Source organism: Chlorocebus sabaeus, chromosome 26 (genome assembly GCF_047675955.1).
Source record: "Chlorocebus sabaeus isolate Y175 chromosome 26, mChlSab1.0.hap1, whole genome shotgun sequence".
NCBI classification, from domain to species: Eukaryota; Metazoa; Chordata; class Mammalia; order Primates; family Cercopithecidae; genus Chlorocebus; species Chlorocebus sabaeus.
This window is the reverse complement of record NC_132929.1, coordinates 16,232,363-16,258,787: the sequence shown is the minus strand read 5'-3', so window position 1 is coordinate 16,258,787 and position 26,425 is coordinate 16,232,363. Positions and strand designations below refer to the sequence as shown.

At 53.1% G+C, this 26,425-nt stretch overlaps 1 protein-coding gene and 1 long non-coding RNA gene across 7 annotated transcripts in view; one reads left to right on the top strand and one right to left on the bottom strand.

The window, feature by feature from the left end:
• Window positions 1–13,532, bottom strand: part of BAHD1 (bromo adjacent homology domain containing 1) — a 28,482-nt gene extending 14,950 nt beyond the window's left edge. Inside the window, exons 1-2 of one of the 6 annotated variants that reach the window (XM_008017024.3) lie at window positions 13,322–13,468; window positions 7,740–7,831 (exon numbers count right to left, since the gene is read on the bottom strand). The gene's annotated coding sequence lies outside the window, so the exon portion shown is untranslated. Of the gene's footprint in view, window positions 1–7,739; window positions 7,832–12,019; window positions 12,355–13,106; window positions 13,130–13,321 lie in introns of those variants that run through there. The other 5 variants (XM_008017029.3, XM_008017028.3, XM_008017027.3 and 2 more) reach the window with 5 other exon arrangements.
• LOC103245831 (uncharacterized) lies at window positions 12,477–23,377 on the top strand. Its single transcript, XR_502071.3, has 4 exons — window positions 12,477–13,016; window positions 18,578–18,751; window positions 19,804–19,963; window positions 21,992–23,377. It is a non-coding gene; the product is annotated as an uncharacterized lncRNA (long non-coding RNA).
• The last annotated feature ends 3,048 nt before the right edge of the window (window positions 23,378–26,425 follow it).

The window sequence follows — 26,425 nt, the reverse complement described above, 5'->3', positions numbered from 1 at the left end:
ACAACTGGAGCTGTCTTCCTCTGCATTCTCTCTTGGAATAACCCCTCCCATCCGTGAAAGGAATAAAACACTTGTCATGAGCACTGAATTTCTTGAATCTTCTATCAGGGAAGAAAAGTGGAAAGGGCACAAAACCAGGCTCCTTTTCACTTAAATTTAGTTGCTGTTACTTTATGGAGAAACAGGTGAAGCTGCTGAAATTCTTATGGTAAAGCCAGGTAAAGACACAGCTAGTAGCTACTGAATCTCTTAAAGAGCTGGTAAACCGGGCGCGGTGGCTAACACCTGTAATCCCAGCACTTTGTGAGGCCAAGGTGGGCGGATCACGAGGTCAGGAGATCAAGACCATCCTGGCTAACACGGTGAAACCCCGTCTCTACTAAAAAAACAAAAAAAATTAGCCAGGTGTGGTAGCGGGCATCTGTAGTCCCAGCTACTCGGGAGGTTGAGGCAGGAGAATGGCATGAACCCGGGAGGCAGAGCTCACAGTGAGCCGAGATTGAGCCACTGCACTCCAGCCTAGGCGACAGAGCGAGACTCCATCTCAAAAAAAAAAAAAAAAAAAAAAAGAGCTGGTAAAGCAGAAAGAACCAAAGCAGACCTGGATTTAAATGCTCTGTTCCTCCTGAGCAATGTATTTAACTTTTCCAAACTCCAGATCCCTCATCTAAGATGGATATACCAAAAAGAGTCTTCCTTAAGAGTGGTGGTAAGCAGAAGCAGTCAGGCCAACTTCCCCCATCCTTCCAACCCGACAGAGGAGGGCAGATGGCCCTGGCTGGCCATTCCCCACAGCAGGAGCCTGGGACAGATTCCACCTACCCCAGTGAGAAATCTGAAAACCCAAGCTTGCACCTGAACTTTGCTCTGCCACTATTCCACTAAAAACACCCTAAGTGCCCACCCCAAGGAAAGATGATGATGATGACACTTCTCCTTTTCCCTTGCAGGGCCCAGTGTGGGGTGAACTGTGGGGGGTTCAGTTTACAACTCAGCAAGAGGGCTGGGGCAGAAACTATCCCAACAGATCCTGAACAGCAGCTCTGTGCCTCTGGGAAACACTCAACTCTACAGTGAAAGGCTAGGTTCTTCAGATGCTAACAGCAGGGCTAGACCCACAAGGTGAGGTCAGAGGGTGTGTGACCTGCCTGTCTGTGCCACCTGAATGAGGCTTCGGTGCAGGCACCCATGCAGAGCAGAAGTCTCAGCTCCACAGCACAAAGCTGCAAGGAGCACTGTCCTCAAAGAGAGAGCAGGGGCCTCAGCCACTAGCCCTGCCTCCTCAGTGCCCATTCAGCCTCACTTGCTGTGGGCACTCAATTCATTTTGCAACCAGACTGGGAGCCTAAAAACACCTGGGCAGGAAGCATGAAGTACAGCTGAAAGGAACTGGCCTGATCCATCTGGACACAGGCTTGTTTTTAGACTGCCCTCGGGTCTGGTGGCAGGGGCTGAGGTCAAGAGAAACAAGAGTATACCTTTCAGATCTAGAAGTTGCTATACAACACACAGAACCCCGAGTGAGGAGAGTGGGCAGAGAGCATTGTGTTTTAATCATACCAGTGTTCTGCCTTACGAACTTTAACCTGACAAATTAGAAGGTAATCACATGCAATAAAAAACTAGTCTTTAGACGCTTTCTTAAAAGGCACATGTCCCTACTTTAGGCAACATGCCTTCCCCCAGCTTCTTTCCAGTACACAACTCCTGTGTGCATAAGGTAGACCGCCATCCACAGGCGCTAGCCCAGCTAAGCCTGCCCCTCATTCTCAGGCACGCAGCACCTCTTGTGACCTTTGCCCATTCAGCCAACATTTGCTGGCCCCCCACAGCAGAGGGGAGACCCATGTGGGGCTGGAAGCCACTTCATGCCAATGCTAATCCTACGTGGCCTTAGTCAGCAGCTTGAACTCTGAGCCTTGGTTTCCTTGTCTAGACAGCAAGGTTGTTGTGAGGATTAAGTTAAATAAGAATGTGTGTGAAGTGCCTAGCAGAGTTCCTGGAATCCAGTAGGTTCTCAATACAAGCTCATTTGTTTTCTCTTTCCCCTACAAGCACCAGACGAAGTGCTGGAAAAAACGCAAAAGACTCAAGAGTTGGAGCATGGGCTGGTAGGAAGACAACAAGATAGTGTGACAAGGGCTATAATGGACTGCTCAGAGCTTGGCTGAGGGGTCCCCCCAAGGCAGCTTCTCAGAGGGTACATATGAGCCAGGCATTTAGACACTTACTGAGGGGCCTACTTTATGCCACGTGTACCGTGGGAACAAAAGCCCACAAGGGAGTGGGCAGCACTCTGAGAAATTAATTTCATAAATGTTTGGATGCAGGAAGGGGTGACAAACAAAAGCTAAAGTCTTTTTTTTTTTTTTTTTTGAGACAGAGTTTATGCTCTTGTTGCCCAGGCTGGAGTGCAATGGCACGATCTCAGCTCACTGTAACCTCCGCCTCCTGGGTTCAAGTGATTCTCCTGCCTCAGCCTCCCGAGTAGCTGGGATTACAGTCACTCACCACCACGCCAGCTAATTTTTGTATTTTTAGCAGAGACAGGTTTTCACCATGTTGGCCAGGTTGGTCTCGAACTCCTGACCTCAAGTGATCTGCCTGCTTCAGCTTCCCAAAGAGTTAGGATTACAAGTGTGGATTACAAGTGTGAGCCACTGTGCCCGGCCCGAAAGCTGAAGTCTTAAAGCAGGAAACAAATGCAACTTTTCCCAGACTCACCCCTATTGGCTCCACATAGGATGACTCCAGGCAGGGGTTGGGGGGCACCCCTTAAATCTGGGTTAAGGCTCCCTCAGACCCTCCCATTTAGATGCCACACTGCCCAGGATCAGCCAGAGGCAAACCTACACCTGCAGCAAGACCCATTTGCTCTGAGCAGCTAACAATGTAGGAGGAATAAAACAGGGGACAGGGCACCCCAAAGCACAGCAACGGGCCTCAGCAGAACCAGGGGAAACCTTGTGCTACTGATGCACCATTCTTCAAAAAACATGAACAGCTCACCAGCCTTCTCCAAGCACCTGCCCAGGAATGGCAAAGAACGTGTGTTGGTTCAACCACCAGGATATTCCATGGACCAACAACTCAGATTTCTAAAATGGCTTGCCAAGACTACAGGTGCTAGCTCCAGTCCTGAACAGAAACTAGCCAGTCAGGCCAAGATGGAGCTCTGTCTCCAGCCTCCCCAGCAGAGCACTAACCTCCTGAAAGAACCAGCTGTGAGGAACAAGATCCAAGACCAGGCCTCCACCACATTCCACTAGCAGCAGCAAAATCGCAAGGCAGATCCTATCAGAGTTATGGGCACCCTACCCAAATATCACTCACCTAACTAGTTAAGTGGCTAGTGCCACCTCCAATAGGATGCCAGCCCTATGGGGGCAGGTAGGCTCTGCCTTTCTTAACAGTAAATCCCACCCACATGACTTAACGAGAGCTTAATAAGAAGAAATGAAGATCTGGCTGTCCACCTGCCCCACCCTGTGTAACATCTTTATCCTAGACTTAGAGTACCACTTGAGGCCCAAGACAAGAGCCCTCTGACCTCAAAACTCTCCTCCATCCCAGGAGTCCACTGTGCATCTTCAATTTAATCCACAGTGCAACAAGGTTACAATAGGAAATCTCTTGTATTTTCACGGCACAACCCTCCTTCATTACCATCCTTTTTCATTTTCTTTTTTCTTTTTTTTTTTTTTTTGATACAGGGTCTTGCTGTCACCCAGGCTGTAGTAGTGCAGTGGCACAATTATAGCTCACTGTAGCCTCAAATCCCTGGGCTCAAACAATCCTCCTACCTCAGCCTCCCAAGTAGTTGGAACTACAGGCCCACACCACCATGCCTGGCTAATTTTTAAATTTATTTTTATTTTTGTAGAGACAAGGTCTCACTATGTTGCCCAGGCTGGTCTCAAAGTCCTAGCCTCAAGTGATCCTCCCACCTCAGCCTCCCAAAGTGCTGCGATTACAGGCATGAGCCACTATGCCTGGCCTTATCCTCTTTCTTCTCTCTCCCAAGTTGCCCAGCTACCTCAGGAAAGCATTCCACTGGCTGCCCCTAAACCATTAAGCAAGTGAATGTAGTACTACGGACACTTGTATCAAGACAAAGAATGTCACAGATAGGTGAAATCAGGAGCAAAGAACCAAAGTTAAAGTTAGCATTATCAGTCCCCAGACGCCCTAAGTGTGCAGGGTTGGAAATTTCTGATTCACTGCAGAGGTGTCTACTGTAAAAGGACGGTCAATGTTTGTCAAGCACTCACTATGCTCCTGGGAAGGTCCTAAGCACACTACATTCACTATCTCATTTACCTTCACAACAGCCTTATGAGCTAGTTGTTACCATTTCATCCTAACAAGGAAAAAAAAAACAGTTACAAATAGTTAAAAGGCTGGGTGCGGTGCTCATGCCTGTAATCCCAGCACTTTGGGAGGCAGAGGCGGGTGGATCACCCATGCTGGGAGGGAGTGGTGGCTCACACCTGTAACCTATAATCCCAGTGCTGTGGGAGGCCAGAGCTAAGAGACCAGCCTGGGCAATACAGCGAGACCCTATCTCTACAAAAATAAAAAATTAGTCAGGCATGGTGGTGCGTGCCTGTAGTTCCGGTTACTCAGGAGTCTGAGGTGGGAGGATTGCTTGAGCCTGGTAGGTGGAGGCTATAGTGAACCATGATCACACCACTGCACTCCAGACTGGGTGACAAAGCTGGTTCTTAAAAAAAAAAAAAAAAATGTTGCTAAAATCCTCCCAGGATTGAGGCGAGCCATCCCAGTGTCTACACCAAGGTCCACACTTTCTGCACTGCGACATGCTGCCTCTACTTAGGGCATCGCAGGACAGCCGCTGGATCACAGACCAAGATGCAAGATAACTTGCACATTCAGTTTTATTTTTCTGTGCTTTAATTATTGGCATTACCACACATTATTAGTTTTCCTACCACAGAGGAACCGAAGATGTACTCCAATTAAATGGCATCTATGGGATAAAACATAAATATAATTTAAAAAATTTTTTTTGAAAGAAACTTTTTTTTTTTTGAGATGGAGTCTTGCTCTGTCATCCAGGCGGAAGTGCAGAGGCACAATCTTAGCTCACTGCAACCTCCACCTCCTGGGTTCAAGCGATTCTCCTGCCTCAGCCTCCTGAGTAGCTGGGACTACAGGCACACACCACCATGCCCATCTAATTTTTGTATTTTTAGTAGAGACGGGGTTTCACCACGTTGGCCAGGATGGTCTCAATCTTCTGACCTCGTGATCCACCTGTCCCGGCCTCCCAAAGTTGCTGGGATTACAGGCGTGAGTCACTGCACCCAGCCGAAACAAACATTTCATATCTTAGAAAAAGGTGAGATGCTAAGAAGTTAAGTCAGGGCTAAATAAATAAATGAATAAATGAGAAAGCTTCAAGGATACATTGTCCTGATTTTACAGTAAATCCAGAAAAAGGTAACCCCCAACCAGGCATCTACCCGTATCTCTTGACTCAGGTGAAATTCCCTTCCTCCAGTCCAAACCGCAACGAAGACTAAAAACTGGTCATCACGCTCTAAACTGTCATCTTAACATGCAAAAACATATTAACTGCCCCTTGTCTACCTCTATCTGGGCCAAATAAATTCAAGTCCTTTCAATTTCTCTGGAGATCATCTCTCAGTTATTCAATCCTTTTTATTTTTATTTTTATTTATTTATTTATTTTGGAGACAGAGTCTTGCTCTGTCGCCCAGGCTAGAGTGCACTGGCGTGATCTGGAACCTCTGCCTTCTCGGTTCAAGCAATTCTCCTGCCTCAGCCTCCTAAGCAGCTGCTGGGATTACAGGCGTATGCTACCACACCCGGCTCATTTTTGTATTTTTAATAGAGATGGGGTTTCAGCATGTTGGCCAGGCTGGTCTTGAACTCTTGACCTCAAGTTATCCACCCACCTCAGCCTCCCAAAGTGCTGGGATTACAGGTGTGAGCCACGGCACCTGGCCTCAATCATGTTTATAATTCTTTTTTGTATTCCAGCCGATGTGAAAACCCCTCCAGGCACAAAGCAGGAGACACCCCTCACTACTGAGGAAGGCCCTGCTGGCCCTGACTATGGTGGAAACGTGACTTCACCTCTCCTTCTGGCATACTTGTCAGGATCTCCTGGCATCAAGCGGCACCCTAATAATACCTTTCCCACGATTTCTACATAGGTCCTCTAAAAAACAGTAATTGACCTCTAAACCACCTGGCCATGTGAGAATGTGATTAACAATTATTCCTAAACATTGTAGACAGGCAACCAGAGTTGGAGAAGGGTCTGTGTGGGCTACCCCTGTCCACTGCACGCAGGAAGCTGAAAAAGCTGCACCGATGGAGGCTAGGAGTCCCTAAAAGGCACTGGAGATGGAACAAAAGTAGGAGCCATCAGCACCACTCCAGGTGAGATCCCTAGGGTCAAGAGAACGGCAGAAAGACAGGTTCCATTCTCCTTACCCAAGGACAGGAGGTCAAAGCACCTCTTTTCCCCAAACCCACTGGAAAAGGAACACATGCAAGCAAAAATATTGAGACCTAAGTTCCTGCCTGACATTGATAATACTGATTAAGAAAAGTCACTTGCTTTTTTCATTCAGTTAACTTGGTCATAGTGCTTGGAAATAAGTTCTCAATTCAAATTAGGGAGGCTGAGAGACACACCCATTTTTTTCTCCTGGTGGATTGGGCCTGCAGAGGATCTTAAAGACAATGTTATTTTTTTGTGTGGGGGGAACACTGAGTCAAGTGAATAACCATTCTTGCAGGCATTTCCCACTGGGAAAAAAGAAATCTGATGGCCCCACTCCCACCCACAGAAACAACACCAAGTCCTAGAGGTGACTGTACTCCAGGGCCTGCTGACAACGTCACCTGGGGCAGGACACCAACACCCCTGTTGGAACCCCAGGGCTGGGCCGGTGCTCGGTGGAAGTGAGGGTGCTTGTCAGGCTGTCTGGCCCTGAGCAGACCATCTGCAGCCTCACTGCTGCTGGTACTCTTCCTCCTCCTCCTTTTTAGCCATTTTACTGCTCATTAGTGGCAGTACCAGGAGGTGGGCAGCGGAACATAAAGGAGCTGAAATTCAAACCAGCCCATTTTACACCAGTTAGGTGCCTCCCATAAAACCAGGCAAGATTTCATCATCCAAGACCTCCCTGTCCTCTGTCCGGCGGAGGTCTAAATAGCATGATGTGTCAGGAGATACACAATCTCCGGACCCCAGGATGAGGAGCCTCTACCTCTAATTATCATGAGCTCTTGACTATACATGGTATTTTCTGTCACTTCAGGGTCAACAGGCATTTCCAGCCATGAGCTGGTCCATCAAGTCAAGGCCAGGAAACCTGCAGAGCGGGAGTGCTAGGGCTGCCCTCAGAACCAAAGCACACTTTCCTTGTCCCTCCAAAGTCCCCAGCACAATGGCAAGTTCACAAAGGAAGTGAGCCTTGCCAGACTGTGCTAGCAAATTCCCATAAATACTTGGGTCGGGGTAGTACTGCTTATGTAAAATGCTTCCCCATTGAGAGATGCTGCTTTATTTACATTCTTCACAACCCATTCATAAAAAGGAGGCCCTTTAATGTCGGGGCTGTTCATATAATGCTCCATAAACTCGGCAGCTTCGCCTGGCAGCCTTAGTTCAACGCAGGCTACTTCTCAACTCCAGAGACTTTTTTTCCTTAAGGTTTTTTTTCTCCTTAATGACTCACCTTGCGACAGGGTGCTGAGGCCAGATGTTGCCGGAGCAAGGCCAAGAGGAATAAGAACAGATAAAATGAAAACACACAAGTCTTCCTGGATGCTGGAACAGAGAGATGAGGAGGAATGAAATAATTTTGAAAATTCCCCATAGAACTCCAATGTGAAGCATGTATGCTACGAGGCTGAATTCCTTCCAGGTTTACTAAAACTTCCCTTCTGGATGTCAAATGCTCCCCAACTTATACCTCTAACCAGACAAGGTGTGAAAGGGTTTTTTTTTTTTTTTTTTTAACCCAAAAGCTCTCTCTGGTTTTTAATTTGCACTGGGGATTAATAAATAAACAGAAATTTTCTCGGTTTCTTGATAGAAGTGTTCCAGGGGCTGCTGGCTCCAGAAGGGGCACAATTTGCTCAGAGTGAAGAAACTCAGGCAATCCCCAGAAAGAGAGGAAGGACCGTGTTCTAGGACACACAGCAAACACAGCTGAGGAGCTGAGAGCCCAGGAGATGCATTCTGAGGTGGCTTTTCTCCTGCTACAGTAGAAGGAGGAGAGAAGTAGTAGGGATTTTTTTTTTTAATTGACGGGGGAGCGGTCTGCATTGCCATGGCAACTGTGAGGGGTGGCCTTCCCGCGTAGAAGGGAAATGCTGGTCCATTAATCATCAAACTGGGGCACAAAAGGGAGGTTTGGGGGAAAGGGGATGGATGCAGAATATATTTTTTCACTATCTAGCCTCTAACCAGTCACCAGTCCTCTTTCCCGTTTACCCCATGGTCCAGGGTTGATGGTGAACAAAAACAGAAGCCTGAGGGAGCAGGGATTGCAGCTTTCCTTTATGAGGGGACCAATGTGGGGCTGATTGCGCCTCTTATGTTGGTGATGCCCCCATAAACACCTCTTCCAAACCAGCCCCGAAAGTCCCATCTATGGGCCAGACCCAGGAGTATTTGTCTTTTCTGTGCTCAGAATCGTGTTTTCTCCCTCATTTGCACCCGGTTCGAGAAGAGATAAAACATATGGATTCATTTAGCATGAACAAGGAAAACTGCATAAGAGCAGCAAAGCTGGGTAAAAAGAATGGTGGTCCGGTGAGGTAGGAGGAAAACAGGATCACAGCCCTTTTCCAATGTCTATACGGTATCACATAAGCAATCCATAGGACTCTTCACCAGCAGAAATATCAGAAACAGCAGTTAAATTTCCCATTTACAGCACCCCAAACATGCCCTATCCATATGCCTTTGACAGAAAGGGCTGGAAACCTCCAAGGCCTCCAATATGAGCATTTCTGGAGAAGCTGAAAGGAAGGTCTCCTCCTTGTTCCTGCCTAACTCAGCAACAAACCACATTTATTCACTAAACAAAAATGATGTGCACAGCACTGTACAAGAAATACCAGAATATTCACATACACACACAAACACACACACACACAAACACAGGTTTAACACTCATATTGTTCCTGTCCTTAAGAAACTTCCAACCTACAAAACCACTCAAGAGGATACCAGGTTAGAAAATCCAGAGTCATGAGCTCAGGTGCAGATGACTGTGTTGGCCTGGAGTGGCCTAAGCAACAACCAGACTAAGGACAAGTGGGATTCAAGTGTAAGTAAAGGAAGGGGAGTGGCAGGAGTGAAGATGCAGGAAGAAAAAATGTCCTTGGTATGGCTAGGGAAGAGCTGAAGGGGACACTGTCTAGGGTCAGACTGCAGGGAATGGGGAGCCATTGCAAGTTTGTGAGAAGGAGAGTGACACGGGGAAGAGGTGTTTTAGGAAGAATGATCTGGTAGCTGCATACAGACTGGATCAGAAGGGCCAAAGGAATCAAGAGGGAAAGGGAGGTTATAACAACAACACAGGCCTGACATGGGGACAGGAGGGCAACAGAAAGGAAGAAAGAGAGGGAGATATCAAAATGAACCTAATCACTGGCTAAACTCGCTGGAGCAAAACCTCCTTAACCCCAAATCTGACAGGCATGAGTCTCCTACCAGGTAAGAGCCCCACCAAAGAGGGAAATGCTATCTGGGCACCTCCCCTTCATATTCCAGTGGCCAGATCCGGTCATCCCCTTCTGACTGCCACTAAAAGAAATCACGTATCGTGTAGCCTCACAGGAGGCACAAAGGCCTTGAGATTCATCATCACTGTCTGGATTTTAGACACGCAATTAAATTATCTCAGAACAAACTTTAGCCTCCTGAGTGAGGTAATACCTCCCTTTCCCATATGCCTCAGCTCCATCCAGGCTGGGGTCTAGATCATTCTCGGGAGGTCCATGGGGGGTAGCCATCAATAAACTCCCATGCCCATGCTACCCCTCTGACAAGACAGACAAGCAGCTTTCCCAGGTGAGATTACAGCCAACCACAGTTGAGAGCGGCTTCCAACCAGTCCTACCTGAGGTGGGACTCGAACTCAGATTCTCAGCAAAATCCACATTCTAAAACAGCCTGAGTTTCCCTGTCCTTACGATCCCAACTCTTCTTTTGGGTGTGGGGTTCACACGGGAGACATGGGAGCTCTGAATGAGTTTTTACAAGCAGGTAAACAACATCCAGCTCACAGCTGGTCACTGGTGGAGTTGGAGGCACTCACAGCTTAAGCCAGTGGTTCCTAAGCGTCCTCCAAGCTGGCCAAGGACAGTGGTGTCCCTCCAAGACATGTGGTCCCTCTGGGCCCTTTTTCTCCTTTTTTTGAGGAAGACAGGGAGGTGAAGAGCGTAGGGAAGAAAGTCTCAGGTGGCACAAAGTAAAAGGACTGGAAACCTTTTTATCTCATTATTAAATTCCTGCCTGGATTTATAAACTCAGCTTCTCATTTCTCTAAGTGGGTACCACCTTCGTGGCTAAGGAAAAGTGCTGGAGGCAGCTGTGGAGGGCTGGCGGGAGCCCACTGAGCGGGTGTCTCCTGTCCGAATCCAACTAGTCTTCTGCACTTCTAACATGTCGACAATGGGCGACTAGGAGACGTCCCAGGTGGGGTTGGACTTCTGCCTCTAAGCAGACTGCCTGCTGAAAAACCACTCATTCTTGACAGGCTCTAGAGCGGCTCACCGGGTCTGTCGCCTCGGTGAGTAGCCACCCGGTCGCCACCAGTCAGGGCACATCATGAGCATACACCCCCACCCCTGCCCCTCGGCCCCCGGTGAGTAGACCCCACTTCCCAGAGCCTCAAGGCCAACAGCGAGCGGCTAGAGCAGCGAGCCAGTGCCGCAGCTCCTCCCGGCGGGCGCCCCGGCCCCCGCAGTCCCCAGGGCAGAGTCCGGCCCCGTCGCCCGCCCCTCGGAGTGGGTGCTTCGGACCCGCTCCCCTCCCCGACGCCACCACCTGCGCCCGTTCCGGCGCCGCCTTTGTCCAGCGCTTCACCGCCGAGCGAGCCCCTCGGGCCCGACCTGACCCGGCCCCCAGCCCCGGAGGAGAGGCGGTGGAGCGAGCAGGGCAAGAGCAGGCCGGGCCGCGAGCACGGGGTCCCGCTGTCACTTGGAGGCGGTCTGACAACTTCGATTCCCCCCGCCCCACCTCGGACTCGGCCGCCGCCCCGCAAGGTCCCCGCAGGGCCTCCCGCGGCCCACACTCGCTTTTCGAACCGGTCCCCTTCCGTCTTCGGCGCCTCCCTTCCTCTCAGCCCGATAGAGTCGGGTCTATACTACCCCCCCCCCCCGCGCCGCCCCCGGCCCGGCGCGGCCCTCATCCCCTGCCCCCCATCCAGCAATAACCGGTCAGCTCCCAGCGCGGGAGGGCGCCCCCCACCCTGAGCGGGCGATCCCGCGGCGCCGCCCCCGGCCGCGGCCCCTTGCCTCGGGGACCGCGATGGGGGAGGGGGCGCGGCGGGGGCCTCGCCGCCCGCGCACTCGGAGGCGAGCCGGCTCTGGGGCTGCGAGGAAAGACCGGCGTCCTCCCGCCCTCCGCAGCTCGGGACGCCCGCGCCGCCGCCGCCCGGCCAAGCTGCCACCCTGCGGCCGCCACCCACCCCGCCCCCGGCCTGCAAGGCAGGCGGCCCCCGGGGGCTGTCACCTCGAGGCGCGCCGCGTTCCCCGATGGCGGGACCGTGGTGCCGGACCCAGGGGAGGGAGGTGGCGCGAGCTGGCGGGCGGCCGCACCTGCTTCGCGTCGTCCGTCCGTCCGTCCCTTCCCGGGCTGGCGGGGGCGGTGGCGCGGCGCACTCGGTGGGGCGCGCTGACGGGCGGCCGGTCCTCTCCCCCTTCGCTCCTCTGCCTACCTCGCTAGCTCCCTCCCTCCAGCTCGCCCCTTCCCCCTCCTCGACCCCGGCCCCTGACTCACCAGAACGGGCGGCGCGGACGGCGCGGCTCTGGGCGCCCGCAGGCCCCGGCCGGGCTGGAATCCGGCGGCTGGAACCCCCCGGGGGCGCTCAATTCCCGGGCTCCACGCTGCTGCGTCAGCGCCTCCTCCTGGGGGCCGGGGCCGGGCGGGCGGAGCGGGGACCGCGGCCGGGCGGGGCCGTCGGGGGGGGCGGGCGCGCCTGGCCGGGGCGGGCGGACGGCGGAGGCCGGACGGGCGGGGCAGGCAGCCGGACGGGCGGGCGGCGGGGGCCGGGCTCCGGGATCCGCTACGCCGCTCGCGGTTCCCCCACAAACTCCCCGAGAGCGGAGCCTCCGCCGCCCTCCTTCCTGCTTCCTCGTCCCCAGCCAATCAGCAGCGCGCCCCTCGGCCAGCTCCGCCAATCAGCCGCCCCGCCCTGCGCTGGCTCCGCCAGCCAATCCGGCCCTCGGCTCCCCCTCCCGGTCTCCGACCAATCAGAACCGTGGGTCGGTCGTCCCAACGCAGGGGGCAGCACGAGGCGGCCGGGGGAGGCGGTGCGGGGAGTGGTGGGGCCTGGGGGGAGGGGTGCGGTGCCAAGGGTGGTGGCAAGGGGTGATTTTCTTTGCCGGCTTCTTGGATTTTTCTCTTAGTCTTCAGAACCTGAGCCCGTATCCCACGATGACTCGACCCCAATCCCCCAGCTGCTAGCCCCCCGGAAAAATATTATCTACCCCCGCCCTGGCCATCACCCCTCCACATCGCCTTTCCCCCATATCCTCCCCAGCACGCGCGGGAGAAAACTGTGGGCCGAGGAACACCCCACCCTCTCCGGAGGCTGCTGCCCCCAGGGCAAAGCTTCGGGAAAACCAGCCGAAAATGAAGCGAGAACAACCCCCCTTTCCTGCAGAAAGGGCCCCAGACTCCTGCAAAAGGGCCCCGACTGCTGAGAAGCCCCTCCCGCCCTTGCCTCATCTTTCCGACTTCCCTGCCTGCCACGTCTCCTTTCCTCTCCAGCAAGGTCGGTCCTGGCTCGGTAACCCCTCACCCGCATCTCTTTTTCCTCTTTCTGCCCTTCACCTACCGCCCCCAACCCCAGCTTCTAATTCACCCTCTTCAGAAGCAGAGTGTGGAGCCCTCATCCATTTCCAGCTGACAGCAGAGCCTGGTCTGTGAGTCCTTGACACCCACACACCCTCTTCCACCACCGCGGGGAACATCAGAGCTCTCCGGGGGAGGGAGAAAGGGGCGGGCAGCTTGACAGGAGCGGCTGGACTCCCTCCCTCGCGTCCCCAAGCTATGGGAGAACCAAGTGTAGACACTTACCTGGCTTCCCCCTAGTCACCGAATGCTGTGGCTCCGTCTCTCACCCCCACAGACGTGCCTTCCCAAGCCCGAGCACGCTCGCGGGGTCAGTGGGGTGGGTGGGCACAGCGGGCTGAGGTCACAGAGAGAGATGGGAAGTCCCTGTTAGGTGCGGGAAGGAGCTGTGTCTTGGGCACCTGGTGGTGCCAGAGCCCGCCTAGGACTTCACTTCACTAAGCCCGGGATATGCACACAGTAGGTTCTTGAGAAATGCTGAGTTCACCCCTGAACAAAGCCTCATTCCCAATTCAGGCGGGGGAGGGGAGCTTTAGGAGGTAAAAGGAGCAGCGGCAGAAAGGGTAGTGTCAAGTCACCAGAGCGCTGGAGCAGCCCAGGGAGGGGCTGGGCCCCAGGAACGCCTTGGGCAGAGAGAGGCACTTGGAGTGCTGAGGCTGCCCAGGCAAGCAAGGAAAACCCAGCCTTGGAGTGTGGCCCAGGGGCTTCGGAGGGGCTCCTCCTGCACCACACACAGCGCCCAGCCTTTCCTAGACCTTGGGACTCCAGCGCTCACCCAGGCAGCCTTTTAAGACAATCAGGGCTGCTAGCCAATATGGCTGGGAAACAACCTCCCCCAGAAGCAGTTCCCCATCTGCCTCCAGAGCTGTCCAGGGGGCCCAGACTGTCTTAGCTGTTTGGGGGGACACATTTAAAGGAGGGAAAGTTTGTGAATGGGAGCTAAAAGCTAAGACTGTGGCACGGAAATGTCTCGAAGGGCCAGGTTCTCCCACTGCCACCTCTCCCACCTCCCACCCTTGGGGAAAGCAAAACCCCCAAAGCTGTAAAAGTAGGACACTGAAAGATCTCTCCCCTTCCTGGATAGGACAGAGGTTCCCGGCAGTGGCCCCCCAACACACAGCAGGCCAGCCCTACTCCCTGCCTCACAGAATTCCCCCTCTCCCAGTCCCAGTCTGTCTTATGGGGAAATTAACCCCATGGTGGCCCCCACTCGTCAGAGATTGGTGGTGGAGGGTACAGCAGTGGTGGCGGAGGGTACAGCAGTGGTGGCCACGGGAGCAGAGCCATGCTACGGGCCAAGACAGAAGAGAGGCCAGGCTCCTGTCTGCAGCCCAGGCGGCATTGACCTTGGCAGCCACTTCAGGCCTGATAATGGGCAGGGATGGAGGCTGGGAGGGTCGGAAGAGGAACGTACCTGGTGGCAGGGAAGGAGGCCCAAGTGGCAGGAAGCCCATGCTCAGTGGAGGAAATGGTAGCAGATGAGGTGGCAGGACTGGGTGTCTTCCTGGTGTTGGCATCAGGGGGCCCTGGGGTGAGCAGGGGAGAGTTGTCTTATCTGGGGTCTCGGTGGGAGGGAAAGGAAGGAATACCGACTGGAGAGGAGGCAGAGTAGTCTTGACAGCCCACCGTACAAGTGCCTGCCTGGCCGCTGGAGGAGTTCTCTTCTCAGAGCCTCCCGTGTGGGTGACTGTATCTGCTGCCCCAGGAGGCTCTGACTGAGTGGGCTATGGTGCAGGGACACAGGCTGGCTAAAAGCACTGAGTGTTCCTCCTGTGCCAGCTCATTGAGCCACCTCTGTCCCCCCTCCCTCTCTATTGCTTGTTAAAACAAGCCAGCAAAGAAGAGGCAGGGGCTACACCCTGTCTGTTCCCCAAAGGGATCTTTTGGCCTCTTCTAGCCTCCTTCACCCAACTTTCAGGGACCTCTGCAACTGGGCCTCCTTCTTTCCCAGTCCAAAGCCCTTCCACAGCTGGAAAGGGCTCCACTTCTTCCTCCTTCCTTCGGTCCTGTAACCTTTCCTGAGAGAATGCTGCCCCCACCCCACTTCACTGGGCAGCTGTGCCAATGCCTGGGGCCCATCACCTTTCCTCTCCCTGGTATGTTTGGCAGCCCAGAGGTCTCCCACTGAATAAAGGGTTTGGCACTTGGTCTAGAAAGAGGAATGGGTCCATCAGGTCTCTGGAGTCTTCCCCCAGCTGCTGCCAGGCAGGGGCTGTCTCTCCCCAGACACCTCCAGACCCATCGGGAAGGGTTAACTGCCTCAGAGGGAGATGCCGGAGAGGAAAACATCCAGGGCCAGAGAGAACACACGGCGCACCCCTCCCCCACCACACACAACCAGACTGACAGCCAGGACAGACTGGCTGCTCCGTCATCTCCAGCCCAGCCCCAGCACCTCCCCGCCACTGCCCGCTGCAGTCCCCCAAGACCGCCTGGCCTGAGATCCAACCACCTGGCACCAGGCAGGGCACCCCAGCAGCAGTGCAGTCCCTGCGGTGGTGGCAGTGACCACTTTCTCCTCCCTGCACCCCTGCCCGGGTCCCATCTTCTTTCCTGGAAGTGGGGCAGGCCCCCATCCCAACCCCCAGAGCACCTGAAGTCTAGGTCCCCGCAATACTTACTGAGCCACCTGGCTCCTCAGCCCCACTGGACGAACTGAAGAGCACAGCTCTTTGCGGGAGGGACACCAAGGCAACAATTAAATGCGGCAACAGCACTTGCCCCTTCCCCCATCATAGGAAGCCCCCGGGGGGTGGGGGAATAAAGAAAGCTGGACTTTTATAGTCCTTTTGCTGTGACCCACTCCCTCTTAAAGGGATTGGAACACCCCTCCTTAAAGGGATCTCCAGAAATTATTTGCCCCCAGGCAGATCCTAGTGCACAAGTCTGGTCTTCACCTGCGGGGGCCCTCTTCCCTAGGGATGGGGAGGTAGAAGTGCTACTCCTGACTCTTGAGCTGGAGGGGCAACGTAGCCTCCTACCACCAAGGAGCCAGCTGTTGAGCGCCCAGTGAGGAACAAGACCTCTCCCTCTCCTAAACGCACCTACGGCCCCGGCCTTGGGGGTGGGGAGGTCCCGGTGAGGTAGGGACTGTGTGGGACTCAGTCTCCGCACAAGAAGGAACAAGGGGGCTGCATGCGCTCAGACTTTGGGGAACACATGTCCATGGCGCTGTGTCCAAAACCCCCATCTGCCCAGCGCTAGCCTCCAGATTGCCGGCCAGGGGACGTCTTTGCAGTCTGCCTCTCCCCGTAAAAGCTGTTTCTGCATTCTCCTTCCCGCCCTCTGAATCCCGTCTCCTACCCTCTTTGGGGCCCCATGCCTTTCTCTTGGGGTTCATTCTCTGCCCCTCACCCCAGTCGCCTCCTCCGCAGCCCCAACAACGGCGGACTGCACCCTATTTCAGGCTCTCTCCAGACCTAATCGGAGTGTCCCCGGGGTCCTTCTCACCCCGCCCACACCCCCGACTACCGTCAAGGGGTGGGGGATGGGCACCCTCCCGGCTCCCGGGAGCCCCGCAGAGTCGCATCTTAGCCCTTGGGCTCACTCGGTCCCCAGTCTCACCCTGCCTCTGGGACTGCAGAGTTCAAGGAGGGGGTGGGTGTAAGTGGGGGAGGAGGTGTCCGAGGGCAGTCCAGCCTGAGAGAGGGACAGAGTCGGAAGCGGGCACTCACTGAAGCCACCCCCCTCGCCCCTCCTCCCTTCGCTGGGGGAGGGTCGATGCTGCCGGGGGAGAGGTTCCCCGGCGCTCTGGAGCCCCCTCCAAGCCCCCCACCCCTACCACTCCCTGGAGGAAAGGCTCCCCCAAGGGCTGGAGCTCCAAGCCCTCCCCCCGGCAGCTGCGGCAGCCTCCGGCTGAGGTCAGGCTCCACCTCCTTTCTCCAGAGGCAGAGCGCGGAGGGTTGTTTGTTGTTGGGGTGTGAGAGAGAGAAGGTTCGAGATCACCTGGCCCGGTGGGCACGGCTCCGGAGCGGGAGCTGGGCCGGGTGGGCTGGCTTGGGCAGGGGCCCGCCACAAGGGTGAAGGACTCCCCTCGCCCACCCCCAGCCCCGGCTCCGAGCCCGCGGCCCGGCCGCCCCCTCGCCGCGCCCCCGCCGGGCTCTCCGGCCCGCGTCGGGTGCCAGGACGCCCCAGGCAGAGGGCCTGCCTTAGGGTTACCACGGGGAGCCAGGCTTTCCTGCTCTCCAGGATCCTGCAGTCGGAGGCTGGGATGGGCAGGGGCTAGAGAGACAAGTAGACAGAAAACAGAGTGATAACTTTATGACAGCAACACGTAATGGCTGCTGAGGAGGAAGGAGGGCTGCCAGGGTCTGCCCCTGGCGAGGGGCTGGGTTGAGGTGCGGGGACGTTCCAAGAAGGGGCTAAGCCGAGAGCGGAGCCTGAAGGAGCAGGCACTCTTCGGGCAGGCTGCCATAGGTGGGGGAAAGATGAGGACACCCTAAGCGCGAGTACCAGTTTCAGCAAAGGTGCAGAGCTGTGGTATAGGGGTGAGGCAGCAGATGAGGCCGGAGAGGTGGGTAGGGCTACCTAAGCTTTGTAAACCCTGCCAAGGAGCTCTGTCCCAAAGGCGTTGGAGAACATAGAAGGATTTTGAGGAAAGGACGCTTCTGGTCTGAGATCCGAGAGGCGAGTTGGGAGAGCAGCACGGGGGGTGTGAGTTCAGGCAGGAGGATCTTGCATCTCAGTTCCCTCGCAGTGCTCACCTGTTCCAGGGACTTCTGACCTTGGGTCTCGCCCTCCCTCCCAGGTGGGTGTTGGGTGGAAAGGGTGTGCCCTGGAGGAAAGAGAGCCCTCTTTTAGCGCTGCCCCCAACCCCAGCCGCTCCTGCCTGCCGCCCACCAGGAGCTCTACCATCTCTGTCCCTGGGGGGGAAGAAATGGAGGGACCCCCATGCTCCATCTCCTCCCTCGCCCTCTAAGATAGGCAGCGCTCCCAGAATCCATGTCATTTCCAGAGCAGTAACAAGAAAAACATGGGGACGAGCTTCGCTTCGCCCTCCAGGTGCTTTTCCCCCACGTTACTGGAGACAAACTGGTGGTGGACATTTGTCATAAAAACCATACAGGAACAGGGGCAAATGACATCCTATATTGCTTTCTCATTCTCACCCCAGTCTCAATAGGTATATGCAATTACTATCGCCATTTCACAAATTAGGAAATTGAGGCTTAGAGCCATTAATGCCTGGCCTGAGCCACACAGGCAGGGCTTATACCCCAGCCGAAATTGGAACACTTACCCAAGCCTCCAACACTGACTTCTGCAAGCTTGGAGAGGCTGACCCCACTGGACTTCTGAGGCCAGGGATGGCCAGTTTCAATAGGAACGGGTGTGGGGGTGTCAGTGAAGCCTCATGCTATATAGCCCTGCCCTTTCCTGTGAGCCTTTTCCCATGACACCTGGAAGCGGATTCCCTGGGGCTTTTCTTTGGGGTCTCCAGCATAGGTCGTGCCCATTCATATTTGTTTATGGATCTCCCAGACTCCTCCAGAATCCTCATTCTCAGAGTCCAAGCCTGACTTCCTGGAAAGGTCTCCCGAAGCTCAGGTGAAACTCTCCTGAAGCTCAAGTCCACCTTGTTCTCTGCTGCCCTGAACTCCACGGACTCCAAGCTGTCTCCTCCTCACACATTCCTGACCATCTGCTGTTTTGCCTGTAAGTCTTTATTTATAAGATTATAAACCCCTGGAGGGCAGGCCTATGGCTTTGACATCCTCTTTATGGCTTCCTGTGTCTAGCACAGTCCTGGCCCCAAGGAAGGATGGCCCCAGGACACACAGCCCTCTACCTCTCCCCTTTCACAGGCACACTTAGGGCTCCCAAACTAGTAGCCTTTGAGCAAAAGTAAGCAGGCAGACAAATTCTATTTAACTGTCTATGGGACTTTCAAAAAAGATTAAAATTAGGGGCCAGTGCTGGAATTTTTGGAGACTTAAAATAAAAATCCAGGATTACAGTTTCTCTTGAAAAAAATCAGATTTGCTACCCTTGGCACACATTTTCACTTGCAACAATAGGTTGGTACTAAGTAGCAAATGCAGTCTTTATGGGGTAGGCATGCTCCAGTTTGCCATGCTCCCACCTTGCCCGTGTGGGACATTTACGGGACCTGAACCCTGGAGGTTTTCAGGTGTGTGATCCTTGCCCTGCATTGTGGCCACAGAGACATGGATGGGTATCTTGGTACAGGCCTTTGCAGTGTCTACTTCCCTTGAACCTACTCAGAGAGCCCTGTTGCATTCTCATGCCAATCTCTAGTAGTACCTTCATTATCGCCCCAGGAGCAGATGTTTACTGAGCACACTCCAAGATCCATGGACCCAGGCTGGAGACGAAAAGGGAAATTAAACATGGTCCAGAGTTTGTGGGCTCTTCTAGGTGACTCCTGAGAACATGGAATGATACCTGGCAAATAGTAGTTGCCTAATAATGCTTGGTGAACTGAATAGTAAACAATTGGTAAATAGAAACTGAATGGATAAATACACGGAGACGGGAGAATCATTCCAAGAAACATGACATTTCTGCGATGATCTAGGTTTGGGTTGCTTGGGACCTCAGCTTCTAGGGTCACCTCCTTCACTGTTACCAGAACACTTATCTGCTCAGATATCAACTTGGAGTATGACTTCTCCCCTGAGGAACTCCCAGTGCTGTGGACTGGAAGTCCAGGGGTGCATCCACTATGGTTGGTTCCTTTATTCCAGACATACAGACCCCTGGGAAGATGAGGAAATCCAGATCTGGAATGGACAGTGTATTGAGAACCTCCAAAGCCAGCAGGAGGTCCAGAGGGGGCAGGTGTCTTACAGAAGACATGAACAGGCACTCAACATACGTTTCTTTATTTAACCCTCAAAAACTCTGGTAGGTAAATGTACTCTCAAATTTACAAACAAATGAGGAAACTGAGACCTGGAGAATCTAAGTAAGTGCTCAAGATCACGTAGGCTTGGAGTGGCTCCAAAACCTTCGCTTTTTTTCATGTGACATTTAACATATAAAATAGAGGTCTAACCCTTTATAGGTCTAAAACCTTTCTTCTTTCTACATTTCACATAGCGTAGTGGTTAAGAACGCAGACTTTCTGAGTACAGTCTTGGCTCTACAGCTTCTTAAAACATATAAAGTACTTAGAATAGCACCTGATGTAGCCAAGTGCCCCCAGAACATTAGCGATTGTGAATCTACTTCATCATGTCCACATCTGGCCATGCCTGAAGCCTGCCCTGCTTCCATGCTGGAATCAGTCTTCCACCTCTGTTTTGTACTCCTTATCTCCCATCTGGAGCCCTGACAATGTAGTGCCTGTGGCTGTATTCTGTCCGCCCAGCAGTGGGCCCCACTCTGGCTTCAGTAAGGCAGGATTGCTCCCTTTGCTAGGTGTGGGGGAGAGGCCAGCCCCTCTTCCCATGACTTCTCCACTACACCCTCCCAAGGCCAGGGCCGTATAGCCATTTCCCTCTTCGGGAAAGATTCTCTGTGGCATCCCTAATCTCATTCCTCAAGGTGAGATAGTTCCATCTCCTACAGGCTCCCAGCCACAGCCACTGACCTCTCTAGTCTTGCAAAACCCAGAGCAGAGGAGAGAATCACCTGCGGTTCTTTTGCCACCCTCACTTAACCTCAGTGAACCCACAGCAAGAGCCAGGACCAGCCCTTTCCAGCAGACACCCTCTGGGGGGACTACAGTCTGGGCCACAAGTATGGTGTTAACCAACCACAGTGCCACCTGTGCTCTGCACTGTTCAGACACCAAGAAGACTTGAGAGACCATGCAGATAGCATTGCTTCTGACCTAGGAAAGCTACTCCACCTAGCAGAAGCATGATCCTCAGAAACTGAAGAGTGCATCAAAGAGTATATGACCTAAGCAAGACTGGGCCAGATTATTAGTAGCTGGAAAAGTGACATCAAGACTTAGATATGGTAGGCCAGGCACAGTGGCTCACACCTGTAATTCCAGCACTTTGGGACGCCGAGGTGGGCAGATCACTTGAGGCCAGGAGTTCGAGACCAATCTGGCCGATGTGGCAAAACCCCATCTGTACAGGTGTGGTGACACGCATCTGTAGTTCCAGCTACTCAGGAGGCTGAGGCATAAGAATCACTTGAACCTCGGGGGTGGAGATTGCAGTGAGCCATGATTGAGCTACTGCACTCCAACCTGGGTGATGGAGTGAGAGTCTGTCTCAAAAAAAAACAAAAAAAGATTTAGTTAGATATGAGAAGCCTGACAATTTTTGCCCTTGGTTTGTGAATATTATACTACATTTAAAAATCTAATAAGGGCATTTATAAAAATTACACTTAGTTATATGGACAACAACTCTTCTTTGTTGAAAGGGATTATGGGAAATCAGCAATTGCCTGCTTTGTTGCTTCCCTCTGTCAGGGTGTATTCTGTGATAGGTAATGTTCCTGGAGAGAGTCCATGAGTTAGGCACTGCATTAAGCTCTTTACACATACTCTTAATCCCCAGCCAGTCTTATGAGATAGATAATGTTATTATTCTCATTTTACTGATGAGAAAACTGAAGCATAGAGAGGTTCGGTAACTTCCCAGGGTCACGTTAATAATAGTGGAGCCAGGATTTAGATCCCAGCCTTGTCACTTTTAATGATTTCTCCATCACTTCTTCCTAAATAAGCTTCCCCAAACAATTCTCTACTCTTATGTTTTCCAAATGTCTGTTAGCAACTCATTCGAATTTTACACATGAAGTTGCTGTGAGGAACATTCATCTCGCTGTTAGACTGGGGGCAAAATGTTGCAAGTCGATTGTCATATTTCTTTATAAAAAGATATTCCTTTGGCAAAGCCGTTATCAAAAGTACCCTTTCCCTGCCTTCTGCACTCTCTTTGACACTGAAACATCAATATGGTCTTTCAGGAACATCAGATACACTTCAGCCAACTTCCAGCTACAAGCAAACTCAGTGTTCTCCCAATGTTTCCACTGTGGGGTAAAGGCACTGGCAGTTTTAAAAGTCAAGAACCTTGGACTCATCCTTGGCACCTCCCTCTCCCTCCCGAGCCGCCACCCATAGCTAATCCATCACCACAGCCTGTCATTTACTGGAGCCTCCAGCCTCGAATCTCCTCCCACCTCTGTGACCAACCACAGCCCGGCCTCCCGCATCCACTCTGCCCCAGTCAGAGGGCTCTCAGTCAGAGGGATCTTTCCAAAATAGACTGCATCATAGCACTCTGCTGCTTAAACCCTTCCGTGACTCCTGCTTACACTCAGGATAAAGATCCAAATCTGGAACTGACTGTTGTTGCCGCCCCAGCCAGGAGGCTCTCTGATCTCATCTCTCAGGCTCAGTCACACTCCGCAACCTGCGATGCTTTCTTCCTGGCAAGCCTGGCAAGCCGGTGATTCCTGGCTAAGACCTGCCTCCCCGGCTAGGCTAGGGTGAAAACCACATCTGCGTCTGCCTGGGTCCTACTGTTTCCCCATGGCCCACAGGGTACCTGCACATGATAGGTTCTCGGTAATAGCTACTCAGTGATGAATGAATGGCAGAGAAATCAAGCCTTTGCCTGTGCCGCAGCAGCTCTGCAGCCTGACTGCTCTGCCAGGTGGCCACAGTGCTAGACTGCCATATTAGCTTAGAAAACTACCTCCTGCAGCCACACTGTGTGCCAGGCTCTGCCTCCCTACCTTTAAACACACTCATCCTGACCCAGTTTGCCTGTTTTCAGGAGTGATCACCAACATTTGTACTTTTTGTGACTTGTACATATTTTTACTATAAGATTTCCTGACCCGATTCATTCAACAACTGGATAACAATTGGTTATGGGTTTGACAAGGCAGACTCATTGAAATTTGGAGGCATAAACAGTTCTGGCTTTGGCAGTCCAGATGGCTTCCCCAAGAAGCTAGAGGCTGTGGCCCCAGAACTCTGCTCTTTTAGCTGCTGCTAAAAAGATGGGAGAATTTAGTTCAAGGCAAAGCCTTGCGATTCCCCCCTGCCCACTCCTGCCCTCCCTGCTCCAAGGCCGCCCTTGATGTTTTATTTAAATCTGATTTCATCTAGATAAGCTTGGTGGAGGGCAAAGGAAAGAAGTCATCCTCCCTGCAGCCTGCCCCCCCCAACCCCCGCCGCTTTGCATTCATTATGCAAGTATTTGTTTGGAGGGAGAGGGGCTCCACTGAGCCACGTGCAAAGTGTTGGGGATACAGCAGCAAACCAGAGACAGGTGGGTATGTAGTGGGTTAGTGCCATGCTGGGTCTTAAAGAATGGGTAACATTAAAATTGGAGTAATTGAGATGTCTCATAATTTTTATGTCTATCTCCCCAAATAACTCGTAAACTTTTTTGGCCCCATACTGTTACTAGTCTTTGAATCGCTGGCACCCTGGGACATAATGGTCCCTCAGCAAATGCCAGTTCTTAACTGAGCAGGGGATTGGTGGATGTGGGGGCAGGTCACTCGAGTGGGCTGAGCCTGGGGTGTGCCAGCTGGGGGACAGGTGCGTGAGTGAGGAGGCTGGCCACGCCAGAGCACCCACTGGCAGGGGATGGAGTGGTGGGCCACAGGGGCCTGGCAGACCCTCTGAGGCACAGAGAGATGAAGGTTCCACGGGGCAGCAGGGAAGTGAGTCGTATGGCTGTTCCTGGTGAGTGGGCAGGCTGGGTGGGGGATGGGGCTTATCAGGGGAGCTTGTAGTGTAAGATGGCTGAGCCCACAGGAGTGGCCATAGGGGGTTTCCAGCCTTGGGGAAGAAGGGAATGCAGAATTGGGAGAGGGCCGGGTCTTCATTAGTGAGGGAAATGCTGTTGGGATCCACACAATGTGAGCTCTGAGGCAGCTGCAGATGTCCCAGGCAGGGCTGAGGAGCCTGCATTTCTCTGCCCGATCCTTCTTTGGGGAGGCCTCACAGTCAGTCCTGCAGAGAGATTGTCTTGTTGCCCCTATTGGCAACAGGCTCCACACTCTGGGGCACTTCCAGGGCTCTTGCCTCACCCCCCACAGCCTGTCTCCAGGCTCAGGAGTTCCGAACATGAGGTTGCAGCCCCCTTGGAGGTGTGGGTGATCAGGTGGGAGGGCAGAAAAACTGCAGCACGAAGGTCTCTGACAACCCGGAGGGCCAGTGAATGGGGCACCGGGATGTGTGTGGCCGGGTTCCAAGCAGGTGGGCAGCCTGGCCATGGAAGGAGAAGACTACTGAGGGCCCCTACTTGCTTCTTCACTCTGGAGCCAAGCAGCCTCCCAGGAAGGGAGGGTACCAGGGGAGAGGGAGGTCCCAAAGGCCAGCCTACTTCACAACTACCTGCTTCTCCAGCCTCAAAGGACCCTAGGGTATACTCTGCCTAGGGGTACCTGGGAGGGAGGGGCTGGGAAGAGGTACAAGAGGAGCTGGGACTGGCTGGATCTCAATATCTAGGTGGGGATTCTGAACTGCTGCCAGCCAGCTCTGGGCCTTGGAAGCAATCTTAGGAAGGGAGAGCAGATCTCAGCTCTCTCAAGCAGCAGCAGTCATATAAAATCCACAAACAGTCCAGTCTTTTTTTTTTTTTTTTGACACAGAGTCTCACTCTGTCACCCAGGCTAGAATGCAGTGGCCAAATCTCAGTCTCCCAGGTTCAAACAATTCTTGAAGAATTGCCTCCCGAGTAGCTGGCATTACAGGTGCATGCCATCACACCCAGTCAATTTTTGTATTTTTAGTAAAGATGGGGTTTCACCATGCTGGCCAGGCTGGTCTCGAACTCCTGACCTCAGGTGATCTGCCTGCCTCAGCCTCCCAAAGTGCTGGGGTTACAGGCATGAGCCACCGTGCTTGACAGTCTAGTCTTAATTAGCAACCTTGGGCTGGTCTAACTCCCACCCTTCCACTCTGGGCCACTGGTGGGCTTCTGGAAAGAAAGGAGGGGCTGGGCAGGATGCAGGCCAGTTATGAAGGACATCAAGTCTTCCTTCACTCCCCTTTTCTTATTTCAGGTTTCTCTTTCCCCCTGTTTTGAATCTTCATATAGCTTATAGTAAAGTTATCTTCATTTATCTTATAGTAAATTTCATTTAACTAGTTTACTTCAGCAAGTAAAGAGACCTACTGTATGCCCAGCCCTGGCCAGCCTGTCAGCATCAGACAGGACTCAAATATGAACTAAGGGATTTTGCTACTCCATTCCTGTAAACAGAAAGATTTTGCGGGAGGGGGCAGCTTGTCCTGAAAACACGTATCTTTGTAGAGGTTGCCTCTTGGGAGCCCAGGCAGATGTGCAAGGGGACTCTCAAGACAGGCCAGGCAGGCAGCCCCCAGCGCTGGGCTTATCTTCCACAAGCAGCTGCGTGTTCACGCTCCTTGCCTCTGCTCCTGCAGCGTGTCTGGCAGCCTCTCTGAAAGTGTGTGCGGAGGCATGCGTGTCCGCGTGCATGCTCACCCGTGTTTGCTGCTGGAGGGGCACAAGGCACAAGATGCATCTGAATGGATCTGGATCTGGAGCTGTGTCTCTCTCTGCCAGCACGAGCATAGCCCTAGTCTTCTTGCTTCCTTCCTTCCTTCCTTCCTTCTCCTGCCAGCAAGGGCAGCCCTCTGTACTTCTGCCACTGATCCACCGGCCACCTTTGAGGAGTGGAGGTACTGCCTGTGCTGAGATATTCCTGGGCCCAGAATACCTTTTTTCCTTCAAGAAAATTCCCTCTTATCTATCCGGCCCTTACTCTCTCGTGTCTTCCAGGGCAAAACTAGAGCATCCGGCTGCCTGGCAGGGTAAATGGAAACATAATTGTTCTCTCTGAGGCTGGTCTGTGCTAAATCATTATCGTCTCCTCAGCCCCTCGCCCAGTGCATGGGTCTTAGTAGCTTGCCTATAAAGGTTTGTTGAACATGTGGTTTATGGGCCTGGCTGGGGAAGCAGCAATGCACAGATGCACACTCTTTTGCCATCTGACTTCTCTCCCTTGCTGAAAATAAGCTCATGGGGTTGGCCCTGGGGCTGGCATTCAACTTTTACCCCAAGTCACCTCTGGTGGCATCGTTCTAAAAAATAATAGACCCACAACTACTTTGGAAAGCAGTTGTGAATGATCTAGTAAGGTTGATCAGGTGCATAGCCTACAACGGAGCAATTATATTTCTGGGACTATGACTTGAGGAACACTTGCACATCTGCATCAGAAGATGCCCATGGGAATGGTTTTTTCCTTTTTTCTTTTATTTTTGAGACAAAGTGTCGCTCTGTCACCCAGGCTGAAGTGCAATGGCATGATCTCAGCTCACTGTAACCTCTGCCTCCCAGGTTCTAGCTATTCTCATGCATCAGCCTCCAGAGTAGCTGGGATTACAGGCATCCGCCACCACACCTGGCT